The 19,517-nt window shown below is 42.4% G+C and overlaps 1 long non-coding RNA gene across 1 annotated transcript; it reads left to right on the forward strand.

The window, feature by feature from the left end:
• Positions 1–17,128: 17,128 nt before the first annotated feature.
• On the forward strand, positions 17,129–18,520 carry LOC123041475 (uncharacterized). The gene is made up of 3 exons (XR_006418528.1): positions 17,129–17,474; positions 18,053–18,102; positions 18,241–18,520. It is a non-coding gene; the product is annotated as an uncharacterized lncRNA (long non-coding RNA).
• The last annotated feature ends 997 nt before the right edge of the window (positions 18,521–19,517 follow it).

Raw genomic sequence — 19,517 nt, forward strand, 5'->3', positions numbered from 1 at the left:
TGTGTGGATACTGAAGAGGTCATTTCTGCTATGGTGAATGCAAGCAAAGAATGCAAGACACTGCTGTTAATAGTGGATGAGGAGAACAAGATTAGAACTTCGTATGATGATGTGATCCTAGATGGGCCCCCTCTGCCAAGTGTAATTACTCCAAGGAAATTGCCAAGGTCTGCTGAAGGAGGGCATGGAGAAGAAGATCATGGAGAAGCAAGAGAGGAAGAAGAGGAGGGAGATGGAGAAGATCATGGACATGAAGCAGAGCAGGGAGAGGGAGAAGATCATGGACATGAAGCAGAGCAGGGAGAGGGAGAAGATAATGGATATGAAGCAGAGGAGGAAGAGGGAGAAGAAGAGCAAACAGAGCAGGGAGAGGGAGAGTTTCAAGGAGAAGAAACTGACAATGATTTTGATGAGAGTGAATATGATGTTGAAGATCTTGATGATGATTTGTTTGTGGAGAATGTGGATATAGATGTCAATGATAACAATGAGAAGGAAGGGTACATTGAAGAAGAAGACCCTTTAGATGATGATGATCTAAACCTTAGCAAGGATGAACTGTCAAAGTTGCAGTACACTTTCAAAGCCTACAATCCAGCAGTGGATCTGAATAATCCAGTATTCAGTGTTGGTTTGGTTTTTGGTGACATGAAAGAGCTGAGGATGGCTTTGGATGCATATACTGTTAGGAACAGAGTGAAGATCTATAAGAAAAGAAATGAATCTGAAAGGCTTAATGCAGTATGCTCACAAGGTTGTCCTTGGCAACTAAAAGCTTCAAAAGACAATAGGACTGCTAGCATTGTCATAAGGCAGTACAATGGCACTCACAAATGTCAGAAATCATTTGATTCCAAGTGTTTGACAGTTAAAATTCTCACACAGAAATTCATTAAGGAATTCAGAGACAACCAGACCATGGATTTGGGTACATTTGGTAAGAAGGTCCAGAGAGAGTTCAAACTGCTACCAAACAAGATGAAATTGGGAAGGGCCAGGAAGGCAGCTCTAGACCTAATTCATGGGGATGAAGCAGAGCAGTACAACTTATTGTGGGACTATGGGCAAGAACTCGGAAGAGCTAATCCTAGCAGCAAATTCATAGTTTCCACTACCAAGGTGAAGGAGAAGAATGATGCACTGCCAAAGGATCACCTGTCCTCACTCTATTGGTCATATGATGCTTGCAAGAGAGGTTTCCTAAAGGGATGCAGGCCCATTATATTTGTGGATGGCTGGCACTTGAAAAGTAGGTACAAAGGTATACTATTGACAACTCTGGGAATTGACCCAAATGATTGCATCTATCCAATAGCTATGGGAATGGTTGAGGTTGAATCAACTTACACATGGGAATGGTTCCTGTCAACACTGAAAAATGATCTGAATATTATCAACACAAGCCCATACACCATAATGAGTGACAAGCAGAAGGTATGCTTTCAACTTGTTAACTTGTTTAATGTTGTTTCTCATCCATTGCATTAATATGCATGCTTTGAACTTGTTTAATGCTGTTTCAACTTGATAAATGCTTCATATGAACTTATGTGAAAATCCATTGCTTATGCAGGGTTTGATAAATGTCGTTGAAATAGTTTTCCCAGATGCAGAGCACAGGTTCTGTGTTAGGCACCTATACCAAAACTTCCACAAGAAATTCAAAGGTGAGACATTGAAGAATCTGCTGTGGGCCATGGCCATATCTACAAACTTACCAAGATGGAATGAGAACAGAGAAAAAAAATGAGAGAGGCTTCCATTGATGCTTACAATTGGTTAGAGGGAAAGCCACCTAATCAATGGGTGAAAAACTTCTTCAGTGATTTTCCAAAGTGTGATATTCTTTTGAACAATATGTCTGAGGTGTATAATAGGTAATGTTCTAACTGTTCTAACTGCATCTTTAAGTTGTAGTTTCCAACTGCATCTTCTAGTTGTTGTCTCCAACTGCATCTTCTAGTGCTCTAATAGCATGTTGCACTTTTCATGACAGTTACATACTTGAAGCTAGAGAGCTTTGTGTTGTGTCAATGTTGGAGTGCATCCTTGCAAAGATTTCACAAAGGCATGCAAGCAAACACAGAGAAGCAGTTGAGAAATGGACAGGAAGAATTTGCCCAAAAATTAGGAAGAAGCTTGAGAAGAATGCAGAATTTTCTGCCAATTGTTTTGCAACAAATGCTGGCAATGGTATACTCAATGTGCAGTCTGGGCCCAACTCATATATTGTTGACATCATATCAAGGACTTGTAGTTGCAGAAGGTGGGATTTGAGTGGAGTGACTTGCAGTCATGCAATTGCAGTGTGCAGGGCTGAAAGAATTGACCCTGAAGAACTAGTCCACAAATGTTATACAATAGAGGCATATTTGCAAGCATATGGTCACTTTATCATGCCCTTAAGAGACAGGGGCCATTGGGAGAAGATGAATGGAATGTACATTCACCCACCAGTTTTCACAAAACAGATGGGCATGCCACCTAAGAATAGAAGAAAAACTCCTGAAGAGAAAAGGAAGAAGGATGGAACAGTGTATCTGAATAAAAAAGGGGTAGCTATGCATTGCTCAGTTTGTGGCAAAGATGACCACAACAACAGGGGGCATGAGAAGTACATGTAGAGGGAACAAGTGGAACAACAAGATGAGGAAGAAGAGGATGAATTCTCATGTGAAGCTATTCTGTTGGGTGTTGATGTTTTTTGAATGTTGTTGTACTTTATTTTGCAGGACATTGTTGGTGTACTGAATTGTTGCTTTTTTGAATGTTGTTGCAGGACATTGTGCATTGCAGACTGAACCCTAGGTTGGACCCAATTAATGACAGGACAAGCATGGTTTACAGGATGGGTCAAGAGGTAAGTTCAAGTATATTGAGAGGATTGCCACAACTGTTTGCCACAACTGTTTGTAGATGCTCATTGCCACAAACTGTTTTGTAGGAGAGAGCATATGTTACAAATGTCAGACCACCTGGACCACTGCCACAGGAGTCAAGCTCTGTAGCTGCAACTAGGGATTTAATCCCTCAAAGGACTAGGCAAACAACTGCTACAGCTGCTGGTAGAAGGGCAAACAGAGCTAAAAGAAAGGAAACAACAACATCTCAAACAAATGCAGGTACAGTAACTTAATCTTGCAAAAAACTGAATGTGTAATGAATCTTGCATTGTCTGAAACTTACAACAACTGAATTTTGTAGATGAGGCAGGTACCAGTGCTAGTGCAAGCAGAGTAGTGAAGAAATCAAGAGGAGGAAGAGCTGTGAGGGGTGGAAGAGGAAGAAGAGCTGGGAGGAGTGGAAGAGGAGCTGGACAAGAAGCACCTGCAACAGGAGCTGGGCCAAAAGCACCTACAACAGGAGTTGGGCCAGAAGCACCTACAACAGGAGCTGCACCAGGAGGAAGAAGAGTTGAAGATTATGCTTTGTGGCAACTCATGTTTGGACATGATGGAGCAAGGAATGCAATCCCAGACCTCAATGAAGAGATTCCAGTGACCCAGAATGCTCTAATGACTCCAGAGCACTAGATTTGTTTCTGTATGCTACATTAGTTCAGCACTGAACTGCAAAAATGTCCTAGTTCATGTATGAACTACAAGACTGCAAGAGCAAATTTTGTAATGCATGATGGATCTTTTAATTTGGCAAAGTAGACTATGTTTGCATGATGGATCTTTTAACACTGAACAACAACCTATGTTTGCATGATCTATGTTTGATCCCAGTTTTAATTTGGCCATGATCTATGTTTGCATTTCAAGTTATGTCACTTTGAATTTATGTTGGATAACTTTGAATTTATGCTGCCAACTTATGTCACTTAATATTGCAGCATAAATGAAGTTGACAACATTTCTGTCAAAAAACAAAAATAATTGAAGTTGACAGCTTAAATGATTTGGAAAATATGTTTGTTGACAGCATTTATGTCAAAAAAAGGATTAGCTTTTCGAAATCTTTGAATTAATGCTGTCAACTTATGTCACTAAAAAATTTGCAGAAAATATGTTAAAAAAATTGGGTGATACTAGGACTTGAACCCAGTATCTGTTACTTGTGACAAGCGGGGTCAAACCAGTAGGCTATGAGAGGCTATCGAACCATGCTATTTGTGTATACTGCTAAACATGTTTGTGCCAACTGCATCGTCTGCCACCTCTCGCCAAATAGGACGCCCCTTCCCGCCAATGCCCCTTCCCGCCAATGCCCCCCTTCCCGCTAATGCCCCTTCCCGCCATGGCCACTTCCCGCGTTCGCCTCTTCCCGCCATGGCCACGCTCGGCCGCTATAAAAGCCATGGTCACCGCGGCCAAACCCAAGCCGTACTCACCGCGACAATCATGGTGCGCAAGCTCATCACCACCTGGGCTACCATCACCGGAACCTGGGATCACATTACCCGTCCTCGTTCCCCTACAACCCAACCCGAGCCCCAGCCCCAGCCCCAGCCTCAGCCATGGGATCCATGGCCACAACCTCCGCTCCAGTCCCACCCATGGGATCCATGGCCACAAGCTCCGCTCCCAGTCGTGGTGCCTGCAGTTGATCAACGAACTGCCATACTGAACTCGTATGGCACTGCGGCGAGGGAGGACTCCAGCCGTAGATTCATCGACGAGCTTTCTGTCCTAGGACTGCCCGCTCCCGCCGATGCAGACCCCGCTAGAGTGAGCCAGGCCATGGAATACCACCGCGCCGCGCGTGACGCCATGGTCAGAAGGCAAGCTGCAGCACCTAGGAAGGCACCAGTGTAGTACAACCATGCTATGGAGCCAAGCTGCAGCCGTTCGGCACCGGAGTACATCGACTTGTCGTCCGACGAGGACTAGAGTTTCAGAAAGTGCAGAACTAGAACCTGAATTTCTACCAAGTGGTCAGAAGTGTTAGTGGTCAGTGTTAGTGCTTAAGTTTCAGAAGTGTTAGTAGTCAGTGTTAATCAAGTTAGTGGTCACTGTTAGTGGTGAGTGTTAATCAAGTTAGTGGTCACTGTTAGTGGTCAGTGTTGTACTTTGCATTTCAAGTGAATTTCAGTTTCAACTGTCTCCCAAGTACTTTTCATTTTAGAGCTTCTTTATACTAAAACTTGTCACATTTGAACAATAAGAAAGGCACAAAACATGCAAACATTACACTTTCCAACCTTGCCAACTTTTCAGCATTACACATTCTAGTTTTCTTCATCTTACAACCACGACATAAACCACAACACTGGCAAGAATCCCAAGTACAAGAAACTGATCTAATTTTTCCCTAGTTTTCCTCTGCTGATCTATTTTTTTCGTCTCTTTCTTCATCCTCTGAATCTCCTGTTCCTTTTCAAACAAACTAACTTGCAGCTTCTTGTTATCATCTGCAAGCTTGTGAATAACAAGCCTTGATCTCCCCTGCCATGCATCATCCATCCAACTCAAATACCCACAAGAGTTCAGCCCCTGTCCATTTCAATTGCAGAAAACATTCAGTGCAAAATTTGGACATGGCAAAATTCAGTGAAACAAGCAAAATTCAGTTAAACCAAATTCGGATACCTCATATGGACAGCTCAGAAAACGTAGTCCTGCATCAAATCCTTCATTGCACATTCTCACAACAGGCGTCAGTTTGCAGCCACATTCTGCCTTATCACTGTTCTCCCCTCCCTACAAATCACGCGTGCAATCAGACACAAGATTGAGGCTCCCAGCAAAAAAATGATGAGAAACCATGTTGCTGCTCAAATCTCACCCTCCACAATCAAGAAAGCCTTACTGTTCAAGACAAGGACACACCTTCATGGATTTTTTTGAGCCAAATGTAAGCTCGGAGCTCATTCTCCACTCGCCATCCATGTTGCTGCTGCCGCCGAGGTGGTTGAGGCTCTCGACGTGGTTGAGGCTGCCGGCGTGGTTGAGGCTGCCGCCGTGGTTGAGGCTGTCGCCGTGGTTGAGGTCGCCGTTCCGACCGCCTACCATGGTCGCACGACAGGATCTGGCCGTCGTTCCCTCCATGGCCGCACGAGAAGGGCGGCCGCCGCGTCGCCTTGGTCGGATCTGGACAAAGGATTGGGATACAGAGGAGTGGGCGGCGGGTCAGTAACAATTAAACTTGGGGGGGTTATCTGCAAAAAATGCGTGGCACAATGGACCGACCCAGGCGTGCGTGGCAGCCCATGTGTCCACTTTGCATGTGATTTGGGCCTAAACGAGTCCGCATCAGAGTTAATGTATGACTTTTATGGTTTTTTTGTTTATGTATGAATCCGTTACTGCCGCGCAAGTTCATGTACCCCAGGTGTAATTAACTCTTTTTTCTCAGTCAAACCCCATCAGAACTCGGGTGGGATTGCTTTTCAATAGGGAAACACTCCCTATCAGTAGTCTGATAGGAAGCTTTCAGCAGACGGCTCCGGCGTCGTTGATTCTTTCCAAATCCCATGGTCCACATGAATCTCCAATTGACATTAATTAATCCCACAATTCAATCCATCCGAAGTAAATATGGCCTGCTGCACCGTCCCAACGACCTCGCCATGTCAGGGGCGAGTAAGGCCTTCCACAATGTGTTCGATGCCACAACTTTGAAAAGTATGCCACGCAGACGATGATGCCAGAATGAAATATATTTAGCACCGCTCGCACACTATGAAATAATTGGGCATCGATTGGGGGTCAGACCCACACATATAAACAAGTGTATATCAGCAACAGTTGCCCCACTAGCAGCGTCTTGCTCCTGACTCACTGCCGCTTCTTCCATTGAGCATCAGGCTTAGTTTATTGCTTTGTTGGTTCTGGCATCGGAGCACGTAGATGCTCCGGTTCCCAGAAATTTTTTATGGCAGTGCTTGGGCAATGGACTGATGCTAATCAAATTCAGAAGTTCAGACCAATCTGCTTACTGAATGTCTGCTTTAAAATTATCACAAATGTATTAATGAACATGCTAAATTTGGTAGCTGCTGATGTCATCTCCCCTGTCCAAACTGCATTTGTTAAAGGCAGGTATATTGTGGAGGGGGTTCTGATCCTTCATGAGGCCTTGAATAGCATTAAAAAGAAAAAATAAAGTGTTATGCTTCTGAAAATTGACATTGAAAAGGCCTATGATAAAATCAAATGGCCCTTCCTCTTCCAAATGCTCAAATTGAAAGGATTTCCAGATAAATGGATTGACTGGGTCATGGAAACTGTTAGAGGGGGGAAAGTTTGTGTCAAAGTCAATGAAAATCTAGGAAAATATTTTAGCTCTCATAAGGGCCTGAGACAGGGGGATTCTCTATCCCCTCTAAACTTTGATCTGGCTGCTGATGCTCTGGCAATTATGTTAAATAAAGCCAGAGAAAATGGGTTGTTCAAGGGGGTCTTAAATGAATATACACCAAATGGGGTTAATATGTTACAATATGTAGATGACACCATATTTTTATTACAAGATGATATAGAAAGTGCACACAATTTGAAATATATCTTATGTCTGTTTGAACAAATGTCTGGATTGAACATTAATTTCTATAAAAGTGAACTTTTTCTATTTGGTGAGGCAGTTGATAGGAAAGATGAATATGCCAGAATCTTCACATGCCCAGTGGGTACCTTGCCCATGAAATACTTGGGGCTACCCATTGATAAGAATAGAATTAGTAACAAACATTAGAAGCCTCCAGAGACTAAGATGGAGAAAAAAATGTGAAACTTGGCAAGGTAGATTACTAGCCAGTGCAGGGAGGGTTACGTTGATTCAGTCAGCCCTCACAGGCATACCTTATTTCATGATGTCCTTTTATGGGCTTCAAGTGGGGGTTGAAAAACGTATGGATTTTTTTAGAGCCAGACTTTTATGGCAAGAAGATGATCAGAAGAGAAAATACCATTTGGTGAAATGGTCTGAGGTGTGTAGGCCAAAAGACATGGGGAGCCTGGGGATCCAAAATCTTACATGTATGAACAGAGCATTGCTTTGTAAGTGGTGGTGGAAATTGTACACAACTGAGGGGTTATGGCAAAACATCGTTTTGGAAAAATATGTTAAGAATAGAAATTTGGGCAATGTTCAGGCCAAACAGGGGGACTCCCAGTTTTGGAAGGATATATTAAAACACAGAGACCATTTTGTTTCTTTGTGCAAATTTAAAATTGGAAATGGAAAAAGAACTCGCTTTTGGGAAGATTGGTGGATTGGCAATGCTCCATTAAACAAGAATTTCCCTAGACTGTATGATCTTTGCTTTGATAAAAAGAAAACAATTAAAGAAGTTTTTGACAACGGAATAGATAATGTTCAATTTACAAGAACTTTGCTAGGGGATGCTAGAGAGCTTTGGGGGCATATTAAAGAAGCTTGTAGATTGGTGACATCGAATGAGGATAAAGACGAAATAAAATGGTCTCTGAATAAAAAAGGAGTTTACACTGTCAAGTCCTTTTACAGACGCCTGATTGAAAATGGTGTCAAGTATCCACATATGTACATGTGGAAGATTAAAATGCCACCTAGAATTAAGGTATTCATGTGGCTGGCGCTTAGGAAAAGTATTCTTACAAAAGATAATCTGATTCGTAGGGGGTGGAAAGGAGATGATAAATGTCCTTTTTGTGGACGAAAAGAGAATTTAAACCACCTTTTTCTGTCCTGTTCAGTTGCTAGATTATTATGGAAACATTTTAAAATGTGCTTTCAATTTGAGAGATATACCAGAAACCTTAGATGTTGTTATGAAAACCTGGGTAAATAACTTTGGAAAAGATGAAAAAAGTCTGGTCATGATAGGAGTTTCAGCGATTTGCTGGACTACTTGGAAACTCAGAAACAGTGTAATCTTTGACAACAATAGGGTGAATGACCCATGCGTTCCTGTTACTCTGTTTCTTAAAAACTTAAATGATTGGAATATTTTGCAGACAAATCCCGCAAGAAATAAGTTGATGGAGGCTGGGGTGAAGCAAGAAGTGAGGTTGATGTGACGGCGGCCCGATCTTTCGATGAGAGTGGGGATAATTATCGATTTGGTGGATTTTGACCTTGACGATCCGGCTATACCGTACCCGACGATACGCCTCGACAATCGCTAAACCAATCTCCGATGATTATTGACCTTGCCGTAGGCACGATCAACCTGAACAACGAGGTTCGAGTTCCTGCAAGCAACCGAAGAACCGGCAAGAACAAAGGTGAATTGCAACTGAAATTGCGGATAATAAACTGAGCACATGAACTAGATGAAAAGTTGGGGTTCCACTGTAGATCTGACAAGGCGCTAGTCCTACACGTCTCGTAGATGCGAAATTGTAGCGATGGCTAGACAATACAATAAAACCCAAGTCTAAACCCTAATCTATGATAGCTATTTATTACATGCAGATGTTGCGGCCGAGTCGGTTTGGCTGTGTTTCTTTCGATCTGCTGTAGGTCCACGCGTACAGGCCGAAGCGTGGCAGGGCCAAACTCTTCTGGCACAGCCAAATATTGTAGTGCCCACGTTGGTAGTTGATTCCTAATCCAAGTGCTTTGGTCATGGTGCTTTTGTCTTTGTACACGTAACATCAATTGATGGCGGTGATGGATGGTTCCCTGGATACATGCATGCATGTGACATGGTTGATGGATGGAATGGATTCGTTGGACATGCATGCAATGTAGCTCCATCCGATTTGAATGAACAGTTGGCTTCATCTCTAATCTCTCCTTTATTCCTAAGTACAAGCAAATCGGAACATGAGTGTAGCATCGTATTTTTGTCAGTCAAATCATATGTACGAAGGAGCGATAGTACCTGGCCATTTATTTGACGCGCGCGCTCTAGTTATAGGACCAAGTGGAATAACTGATGCAGGAGTCACAGCGGGTGTAACAGTAGAAGAGATGTCCTCATCATCCCCCTCTTCTTGAATCGAAGTCGTCCTTGACGGTATCTCGTCGTCATCACCCAAATAAGGCTTTAAATCTGCAACGTTAAATGTGGGACTAACCCAAAATTCTGCAGGCAAATCAAGCTTATATGCATTCTCGTTAATTTTTTCAAGCACTTTAAAAGGTCCATCCGCACGAGGCATTAATTTTGACTTTCGTAAATCAGGAAAACGGTCTTTTCGCAAATGCAACCATTCTAAATCACCTGGTTCAAACACAACACTTTTCCTTCCCTGACTACCAGCAAGTTTATACTTGGCATTCATGCGTTCAATATTTTTCTTAGTCATCTCATGTATTTTTAATACTAATTCAACACGTTCTTTAGCATCAAGGTTTACCTTCTCCGAAGATGGAATAGGTAATAAATCAATTGGTGCACGAGGTATAAATCCATAAACAATCTCAAAAGGGCATAATTTTGTGGTGGAAGGAACGAAACGATTATAAGCAAACTCTACATGTGGTAGACATTTTTCCCACATTTTTAAGTTCTTCTTCAAAACAGCCCTAAGCATAGTAGACAATGTACGATTAACCACTTCAGTTTGACCATCAGTTTGAGGATGACATGTAGTACTAAATAAAAGCTTAGTCCCCAATTTTGTCCACAACACCCTCCAAAAGTGGCTAAGGAATTTTGTGTCACGATCAGAAACAATTGTAATTGGCACACCATGTAAACGAACTACTTCACGAAAGAACAAATCAGCAATGTGAGTAGCATCGTCACTTTTATGACAGGTATAAAATGTGCCATCTTAGAGAATCTATCGACAACAACAAATATACTATCTCTCCCCCGTCGTGTTCTAGGCAGTCCTAATACAAAGTCCATAGATATATCTTCCCAAGGAGTGCTACGAACAGGAAGAGGCATATATAAACCATGTGGGTTCAATCGTGACTTAGCTTTTTGGCACGTCGTGCAGCGTGCAACATATCTCTCCACATCCCTTCTCATTTTTGGCCAGAAGAAATGACTAGCAAGGATGTCTTCTGTCTTCTTGATGCCAAAATATCCCATAAGTCCTCCTCCATGCGCCTCCTGTAACAACAAAAGACGAATAGAGCTATCTGGAATGCATAGCTTGTTAGCGCGAAAAACAAATCCGTCATTAATGACGAACTTGTTCCAAGTTCTACCCTCTCTGCAATTGAGCAATATATCTTTAAAGTCAACATCATTAGCGTATTGCTCTTTTATAGTTTCAAGTCCAAAAATTTTGAAGTCAAGTTGTGATAACATAGTATAGCATCTAGACAAGGCATCGGCAATAACATTCTCCTTCCCTTTCTTGTGTTTAATAACATAAGGAAAGGATTCAATAAATTCAACCCATTTTGCATGTCTACGATTCAGTTTGCTTTGACTTCTAATATGCTTGAGTGATTCATGATCAAAATGTATGACAAACTCCTTAGGCCATAAATAATGTTGCCATGTCTCCAAAGTCCGAACTAGTGCATAAAGTTCTTTATCATACGTTGAATAATTCAGACTAGGCCCACTGAGCTTTTCACTAAAGTATGCTACTGGTTTTCCTTCTTGCAAGAAAACACCACCTAAACCAATGCCGCTAGCATCACATTCTAATTCAAACATCTTATTAAAATCAGGTAATTGCAGCAAAGGAGCGTGTGTATGCTTATCTTTAAGAATAGTGAAGGCTTTCTCTTGTGCGTCGCTCCAAACAAATGGCACATTTTTCTTTGTGAGCTCGTTGAGCGGCGCTGCGATGGTACTAAAATCTTTCACGAACCGCCGGTAGAACCCAGCAAGTCCAAGAAAACTTCGTACCTGTGTGACCGAGTTAGGGGTCGGCCAACTCTGGATCGCTTCAACCTTGGCTTTATCAACTTCAATTCCCCGCGCTATCACAACATAGCCAAGAAAAGCGACTCGATCCGTGCAAAAAGTGCACTTCTTGATATTACCAAATAAACGTGCATCACGCAGAGCAGAAAAAACAGCACGCAAATGGTCTAAGTGTTCCTCTAGTGACTTGCTATAAATCAAAATATCATCAAAATATACTACCACAAAGCGTCCAATGAAAGCTCGCAAAACTTCATTCATTAGTCTCATGAAAGTACTAGGTGCATTAGTCAATCCAAAAGGCATAACTAACCACTCATATAAACCAAATTTAGTTTTGAAAGCAGTTTTCCATTCATCACCTAGTTTCATAAGAATTTGATGGTATCCACTACGCAAGTCCACTTTAGAAAACACAACTGAGCCACTGAGTTTATCAAGCATGTCATCTAATCTAGGAATAGAATGACGATATCGAATTGTAATATTATTAATGGCTCTACAATCAACACACATACGCGAAGTACCATCTTTTTTAGGAACTAGTAAAATTGGTACAGCACATGGACTAAGGGATTCGCGAATGTAACCTTTTTCGAGTAGTTCTTGAACTTGTCGCTGAATCTCCTTAGTCTCCTTGGGATTAGTCCGGTACGGTGCACGGTTGGGTAGTGAGGCGCCGGGTATCAAGTCAATTTGGTGTTCAATTCCTCTCATAGGTGGCAGCCCCGGTGGTACTTCCTTTGGAAAAACATCATGATACTCCTGCAAAAGGTTAGCGACAACAGGAGGCAAAGAAGAAGGCATATCCTCAAATGAAAACAAAACTTCTTTGCAGATAAGAGCATAACATTCATCAATTTGAGCATCTAACTCAAAAATTTCAGCACGTGTAGCTAAGAAAGAAGCACCTTTCAATTTAATTTCTTTAGATGTGCTAGGATCAGATTTGTGCATCTTATTAAATTGTTCTAACTCATCAACAACTTTCTGATTTTCAGATTTAGTACGCTGAATATTTGTGTTTCTACTAGCCCTAGCAAGATCATCTTTTAAAATTTGCTCAGGAGACATAGGGTGTAGAATGATTTTCTTTCCTTTATGTGTGAGAGTGTACTGATTAGTTCTACTATCATGTAAACATTGTTTATCATATTGCCATGGCCTTCCTAGTAACATAGAACAAGCTTGCATAGGCACAATATCGCAATCAATAGTGTCATGGTATGAATCTAAAGAAAAAGGAACTCTCACCATGCGTGTTACCTTTACCTTTCCACCATCATTAAACCATTGAATGTAGTACGGTTGCGGATGTTGTCGCGAAGGTAGGGAGAGCTTCTCCACCATGTCAATGCTTGCTAAATTGTTACAACTCCCTCCATCAATGATTATGCGAACGGAACGCTCCTTGACGACTCCTTTGATGTGGAAGAGGTTGTGACGTTGATCCTTCTTTGCTTTGACAATCTGAGCACTAAGTACACGATGTGATATAAGACTCATGTACTTATCGGCGTCGTCGGCGGTCACATGTTCTTCCTCTTGCTTCGGTCTTGTGACATCGTCTTCATGTGCAGCAAGCAAGGCATATGTGTCTTCATCAAAATCACTAGCGGAGTCGTACTCGCTATCTTCACGAATGATCAACACACGCTTATTAGGACACTCCTTCATGACATGGCCAAATCCCTTGCAAGTGTGGCATTGGATATCCTTTGTTCTTTTGGAGGAAGCGGACGATGATGACGAACTTTTTGTTGGAATTTGTGTAGTACTTTTCAGTGGTGCCGAAGTGTGTGATGCTGAAGTTGAGGAAGAAGGCCCCAGTCGAGAGGTTGCAGGTGCTGTTGTAGAGGTGCGAGTGGACGGGGCAGCAGGGGTGCGTGACGCCCATGTGGAAGTACGACCTGCAGAAAAATTAGGACGCATTCTCGAACGACCCTGCACTTCATGTTCAGCATGTATAGCAAGATGGAATAAACGGGTCATTGAATGATAATCCTTATAAGCAAGTATGTCATAAATTTCTCTATTCAATCCACCCAAGAACCTAGCCATAGAGGCTTCCTCAGTCTCAACTAAACCACAACGTAACATGCCCATTTGCAATTCTTGATAATAGTCTTCCACGGATTTAGATCATTGGTTCAAGCATTGTAGTTTATTTAGCAAGTCACGTTCATAATATCCAGGAACAAAACGGTGATGCATTACTAATTTCAAAGCTTCCCAAGTGGCAGGAATATTATTAGGATGTTTACGACAATGTTCTCTCCACCAAACAGAAGCAAAATCACTAAACTCACTAGTTGCAGCCCTAACTCTTTTATTATCAGGAAAATCATGGCAAGCAAATTTTTGATCAACTAGTAATTCCCAGTCAAGATAAACATCTGGATCATATTTCCCATCAAAAGGAGGCATGACAAATTTAATTCTACCCAAAGAGTCGTCATGGCCACGTACCTGAGGACGCTGGGGTCATCCCATACTTTGTTGATTATTGTGTAGTCGACGATGATCACGATCATTGTTATCATTAACTGCATCAGGATCCTTGGAATCACCATCATAGTTGTCATCTTGGATGTCGCCGGCTATCGAGGTGGCGTTGCAAGGACGGGGCTGCTCGACGGCATAGGTGTATGAAAGAGGGTGCCTCAGGTCTCCTGGGGGTACCCGACGAGCTCGCTGTAGACCTGTGTTGGTGGCTGGAAGATGCGGAGCGGAAGTGGAGGCGGCACCTAGACGGGCATCCTGGGCATCAAGACGTTTCATAATAGATGCAAGTGTTTGGGTGAACGTCTCATTGCTATCCTCGATCGACTTGAGACGCTTATCAAGTGCGCCCTCGAACGATGTGAACCGCTTGGTGTATGCATGCACATCCTCCTCAAGGCGTGCCACCGTGGCTTTTATGTTGTCTTCGTCACCTGCCATGGTTAGGACGGAACAAGAACAAAATCACAAGTATATGGCTCCGACAGTAACTACAGTGAGGCGGTGGAAAATGTCTCTCAACTCTCAAGCAATTACCAAGCTCTTACCAGTTCTTACCGTGCTGCAGTGGTTGTCGGCCGTTGGCGATGTCAAAAGTGATCAAAAGATTGATACAGCGATTACCAAGTGACCGAACAAGATACAATATAGGAAGTGGAGCTCGGTGATGGTTTCCTCAACTCACAATATGTGGCACAATTAAGCAAAAAGTAATGCAAGCTCAATAATTGCTCAAACTCCTAACTAGTGCTGGCAGTCGATAGTAAGAGATAAAACAATCTAAGCCTAGATACTGAAACGAGTGAGTGGAAACCGATGAAAAATATGATAGCTCTAAGTAGCTAGATATAAGTGAGGTATAAATGCCGTGTATAATAAAGCTCGAAAGCAGATGATAAATGACGCGGCGATGAACACTGTAGCAGCAAAATAATGTCCAGAAATGAAAATATCAGCCCAAAACAGATGCTAGCCGGCCTGATATTTTTTTTTGCAACTTTTTCTTTTAACTTTTCTTTTGATTTTTTCACTCTTTTTTTTCTTTTTTTTCTCTTTTATTTTTGAGGCCGGTTGCTAGCAGACGTCAGGGACACAAAGCAAGGTTACTGGACAAAGGTGCTACGAGAGCTAGCTATACGGGCACTGGTGTTGAGATTAGCTAAAATTAGTAGTACTAATGCACAGAAATAGTAGGCTGCTGGTGGAGAGTGTTGGTTGTGGCGCGTGTGGAGGCAGACAAGAGATTTGGATGTCTGGCGTGGTGCGTGTGGTGAAGCGGCGCTGGCGGGCTCTAGCCAAGCAAGCACGTGGATGGATGGGCGGACGCACGGTGTCAGACACGGATGATTGTGTGTCTGGCCGTAAGCTGCTGCTGTGCGACGGTGATTTTGTGCGACCAAATCAACGACTGATAAAAATATAGCAAAGAAAAACACAGGCGTCCGGAGGTAATAAGAATTGGAAACAATCGATCGCAATATTATTATTTTTTTATGATCGTGAACGAGCGGAAGGGATTATGTGGGTGGACAAAAACAGATTGATCTAGTAGATAATTTTACACCCTAACCAATCTAAACCAGCACTAATTCTAGGATGAATGTAACCAAAAATTCAACGATGCAAATACTAGATGCAAAAATTGCTAAAGGCTAAAAAGGTAGGTGTAATGGATGAACTAATCTAATTATTTTTTGGCTTTTTTTGTGGGTTTATGGGACAAAAAATAACTAATCTAATAAAACTGTAAATCTCTCACCGATGAACCTGAAAACTGATACCACTTGATGTGACGGCGGCCCGATCTTTCGATGAAAGTGGGGATAATTATCGATTTGGTGGATTTTGACCTTGACGATCCGGCTATACCGTACCCGACGATACGCCTCGACAATCGCTAAACCAATCTCCGATGATTATTGACCTTGCCGTAGGCACGATCAACCTGAACAACGAGGTTCGAGTTCCTGCAAGCAACCGAAGAACCGGCAAGAACAAAGGTGAATTGCAACTGAAATTGCGGATAATAAACTGAGCACACGAACTAGATGAAAAGTTCGGGTTCCACTGTAGATCTGACAAGACGGTAGTCCTACACGTCTCGTAGATGCGAAATTATAGCGATGGCTAGACAATACAATAAAACCCAAGTCTAAACCCTAATCTATGATAGCTATTTATTACATGCAGATGTTGCGGCCGAGTCGGTTCGGCTGTGTTTCTTTCGATCTACTGTAGGTCCACGCGTACAGGCCGAAGCATGGCAGGGCCGGACTCTTCTGGCACAGCCAAATATTGTAGTGCCCACGTTGGTAGTTGATTCCTAATCCAAGTGCTTTGGTCCTGGTGCTTTTGTCTTTGTACACGTAACATCAATTGATGGCTGTGATGGATGGTTCCCTGGATACATGCATGCGTGTGACATGGTTGATGGATGGAATGGATTCGTTGGACATGCATGCAGTGTAGCTCCATCCGATTTGAATGAACAGTTGGCTTCATCTCTAATCTCTCCTTTATTCCTAAGTACAAGCAAATCGGAACATGAGTGTAGCATCGTATTTTTGTCAGTCAAATCATATGTACGAAGGAGCGATAGTACCTGGCCATTTATTTGACGCGCGCGCGCTCTAGTTATAGGACCAAGTGGAATAACTGATGTAAGAGTCACAGCGGGTGTAACAGTAGAAGAGATGTCCTCATCAGAGGTGAACTAGATGGAGGGATGGCTTTTCCTTCTTCCTCAATTTGGCAAAAAGTATTTCGTAGGGGAGTGGAGTGTCATGCTTGGTAGTTTCTTTCTTTCTTTGTAGTAAGACTTGGTGATTTCTTTTAATAGAAATCGGAGAGAATGCTCTCTTTTATAAAAAAAAATGGAAAGCACCGGTGCCAAATGAAGTAAAGGTGAATTTGGCACCACTTTTGGCCTACATAGTGGAGGGCCTAAAGCGCGCCTACCCAACCCCACTCCGTCTCGAATTCCATGGGCGAGCTCATCCCCAAGCTCGCTCACGGCGACGACCAAATCTGCCACAACCCTCCTCCACACCAAAAAAACTAGCGACGGTTACAGCTGCTCCACCTCGCCGGTGCGGCGTCCTACCCCTGCTCCGGCGATCCGTGATCTCAACACACTCAGCCTGGCCCCCTTCTCCACCAAGGGTCCCCGCTAGATTAATCCCGTTACCATCGCTCCCACCTCGTCGGTGCGCCGTATCGGATCGGCAAAGACTGCATGTGAATCCCTGGCCTAGCCCCCCTGGTATGTACTCACCCGACCTAGGGCTTGGTTCATCTCATCTTTGATTCCTCACTTGTTTTGATTTGTGTTACGTTGGATGCAATACTTGCTTTGATTAAATTTGCTGAATGTATCAATGTTATACCCGATGCGTAAAGGATCACTATGTCATCTATAATTTTGTGTTCATTTCTTATGCAGATCACAATAATCTGATTCCCAATATTGGCGGAAATATTAGTTATCGACATAATCTCAAATTTCATCCATCCAAGTATAGATCTGTTTCCAAACTAATACGTTTGTGCTTCTTAGTTATGTAGCATCCATAATGCTACATAGATGCTTCTGAACTCTATTTTATTTGCTTCCAAATGCCAAAATAATAATACAGATCAATCTATACGTTTGTGAGTCAAAATATGCATCCCCTGTTAGCCAATCAATTTTGTTTTTCTTCAGTTCTATGCTTTAATTTGAACCCCTGCTTATACGATTGTTTGAAGCATTGTAGTTGTAGAGATCCTCTTCTCTGTTTCCTTGGATTTGTTCATAGGATTTTGCTAACTCCGTCGCATGGTTATGTACTCTAATTGCAGGAAGCACATAAGAAATTCGTAAGAAGCAGCATCGCACCTTCGGGTAGTAGGTTAGTGTGTCAATCGCCACTGGAAGGGATATTTCTATTGTTTGAAGCATTGTAGTTGTAGAGTTCTTCTCTGTGTCTCTTGGATTTTTTCATCAGATTTTGATAACACCGTCGCATGATTATTTACTCTGATTGCAGGAAGCAAATAACAAGTTAGCAAGAAGCAGCACGTGCGTGCACATGGCGATGGGACAAGTCCTTGTCTTTTGCTTGCAATTTGTGTCACTGTGGTAGATGATGCGCTGCTTCCTGACCACCACAGAAGCAAAGCATATATTTAACTGAGACATATATTCATCACTGTGGAAACATTCCCCATGTTATTTGAAATAAATATTTTTAGTGAAAAAAATCTATAATTGTATGAAAGCGATCCCCTAGTCTATGGAAATAGTATCACAATGATTTGAAAGCAAAATCTATATTTGTATGGACGCAAGGCATCATTTTTGTTGTATGAAAGCAAATACTGATTTCTTTGGATTCAGATTCCAAATTCTATGGAAGCAAAAGCTCATTTATTGGATGCAAATTACACATTCTTTGGAAGCAAATTCATATACATTCGGATGCAGATACTAGATTCTTTGGAAGAATTTCCAGTTTAATTTGTATGAAAGAGTCCATGACAATGGTAAAAAAATGTTTGATGGAAGCATGAAATTGTAATATTGGAAGTAAGCCGTCTACATGGTGGTTAGACGATGCCAAATAAATTGTCACGTTGGACATAGATCACACCAAATTAAAACAACCTCCAGTTGACATGGAAGCAAATTTGCTAGATAGTAGAAGCAAAATGAATTGATATGATTTTAAATGTTACAAGAACATGCATCAGATCCTTAAAGAAAACATGCATCGGATCCTTAAAGAAAACATGCATCAGATGTGCACACCGCACATAGATTGCCAGATGCACAATTTTCGTCATGCTGATTTTGAAGCACGAAGGAAGCAGTAAGAAGGCAATTAGTGCTATTGGCGTGATTTTCTCGGAGTAATTGACAGAAACAACATAATTTTTTATTTTTTTAGAGTAAGAAACAACATAATTAGTACACTAGCACATGCAAACTTACCTAGGCCCACGTCCTCAATTAGACGCTCCATAGGACTTCAATCCAACGATGCAGCACTAGTCTGATGAAAGACAATTACCAGTAGTCTGATTGCTAGTGCTCCCCCTTTCAATACGCGGGTGCTAGCCCCCCCCCCCCCCCCCCCCACCGGCCCAAATTTGGATCGGTCGGCTCGCAACCATCCGATGTGATGGATCATAACCGCCAATGCCTTCGTCTTCCTTACACACGCATACAAAAGGATTTCCCTTGCATCACGCTCTTCTTTATCTCGCCGGCCGCACACACTCTCTGATGGCCGTCCCTCGCCGGCCGTCCTCATCACCAGTCCCT

Source organism: Triticum aestivum, chromosome 2B, assembly GCF_018294505.1.
Source record: "Triticum aestivum cultivar Chinese Spring chromosome 2B, IWGSC CS RefSeq v2.1, whole genome shotgun sequence".
In the NCBI taxonomy this organism is placed as follows: domain Eukaryota; kingdom Viridiplantae; phylum Streptophyta; class Magnoliopsida; order Poales; family Poaceae; genus Triticum; species Triticum aestivum.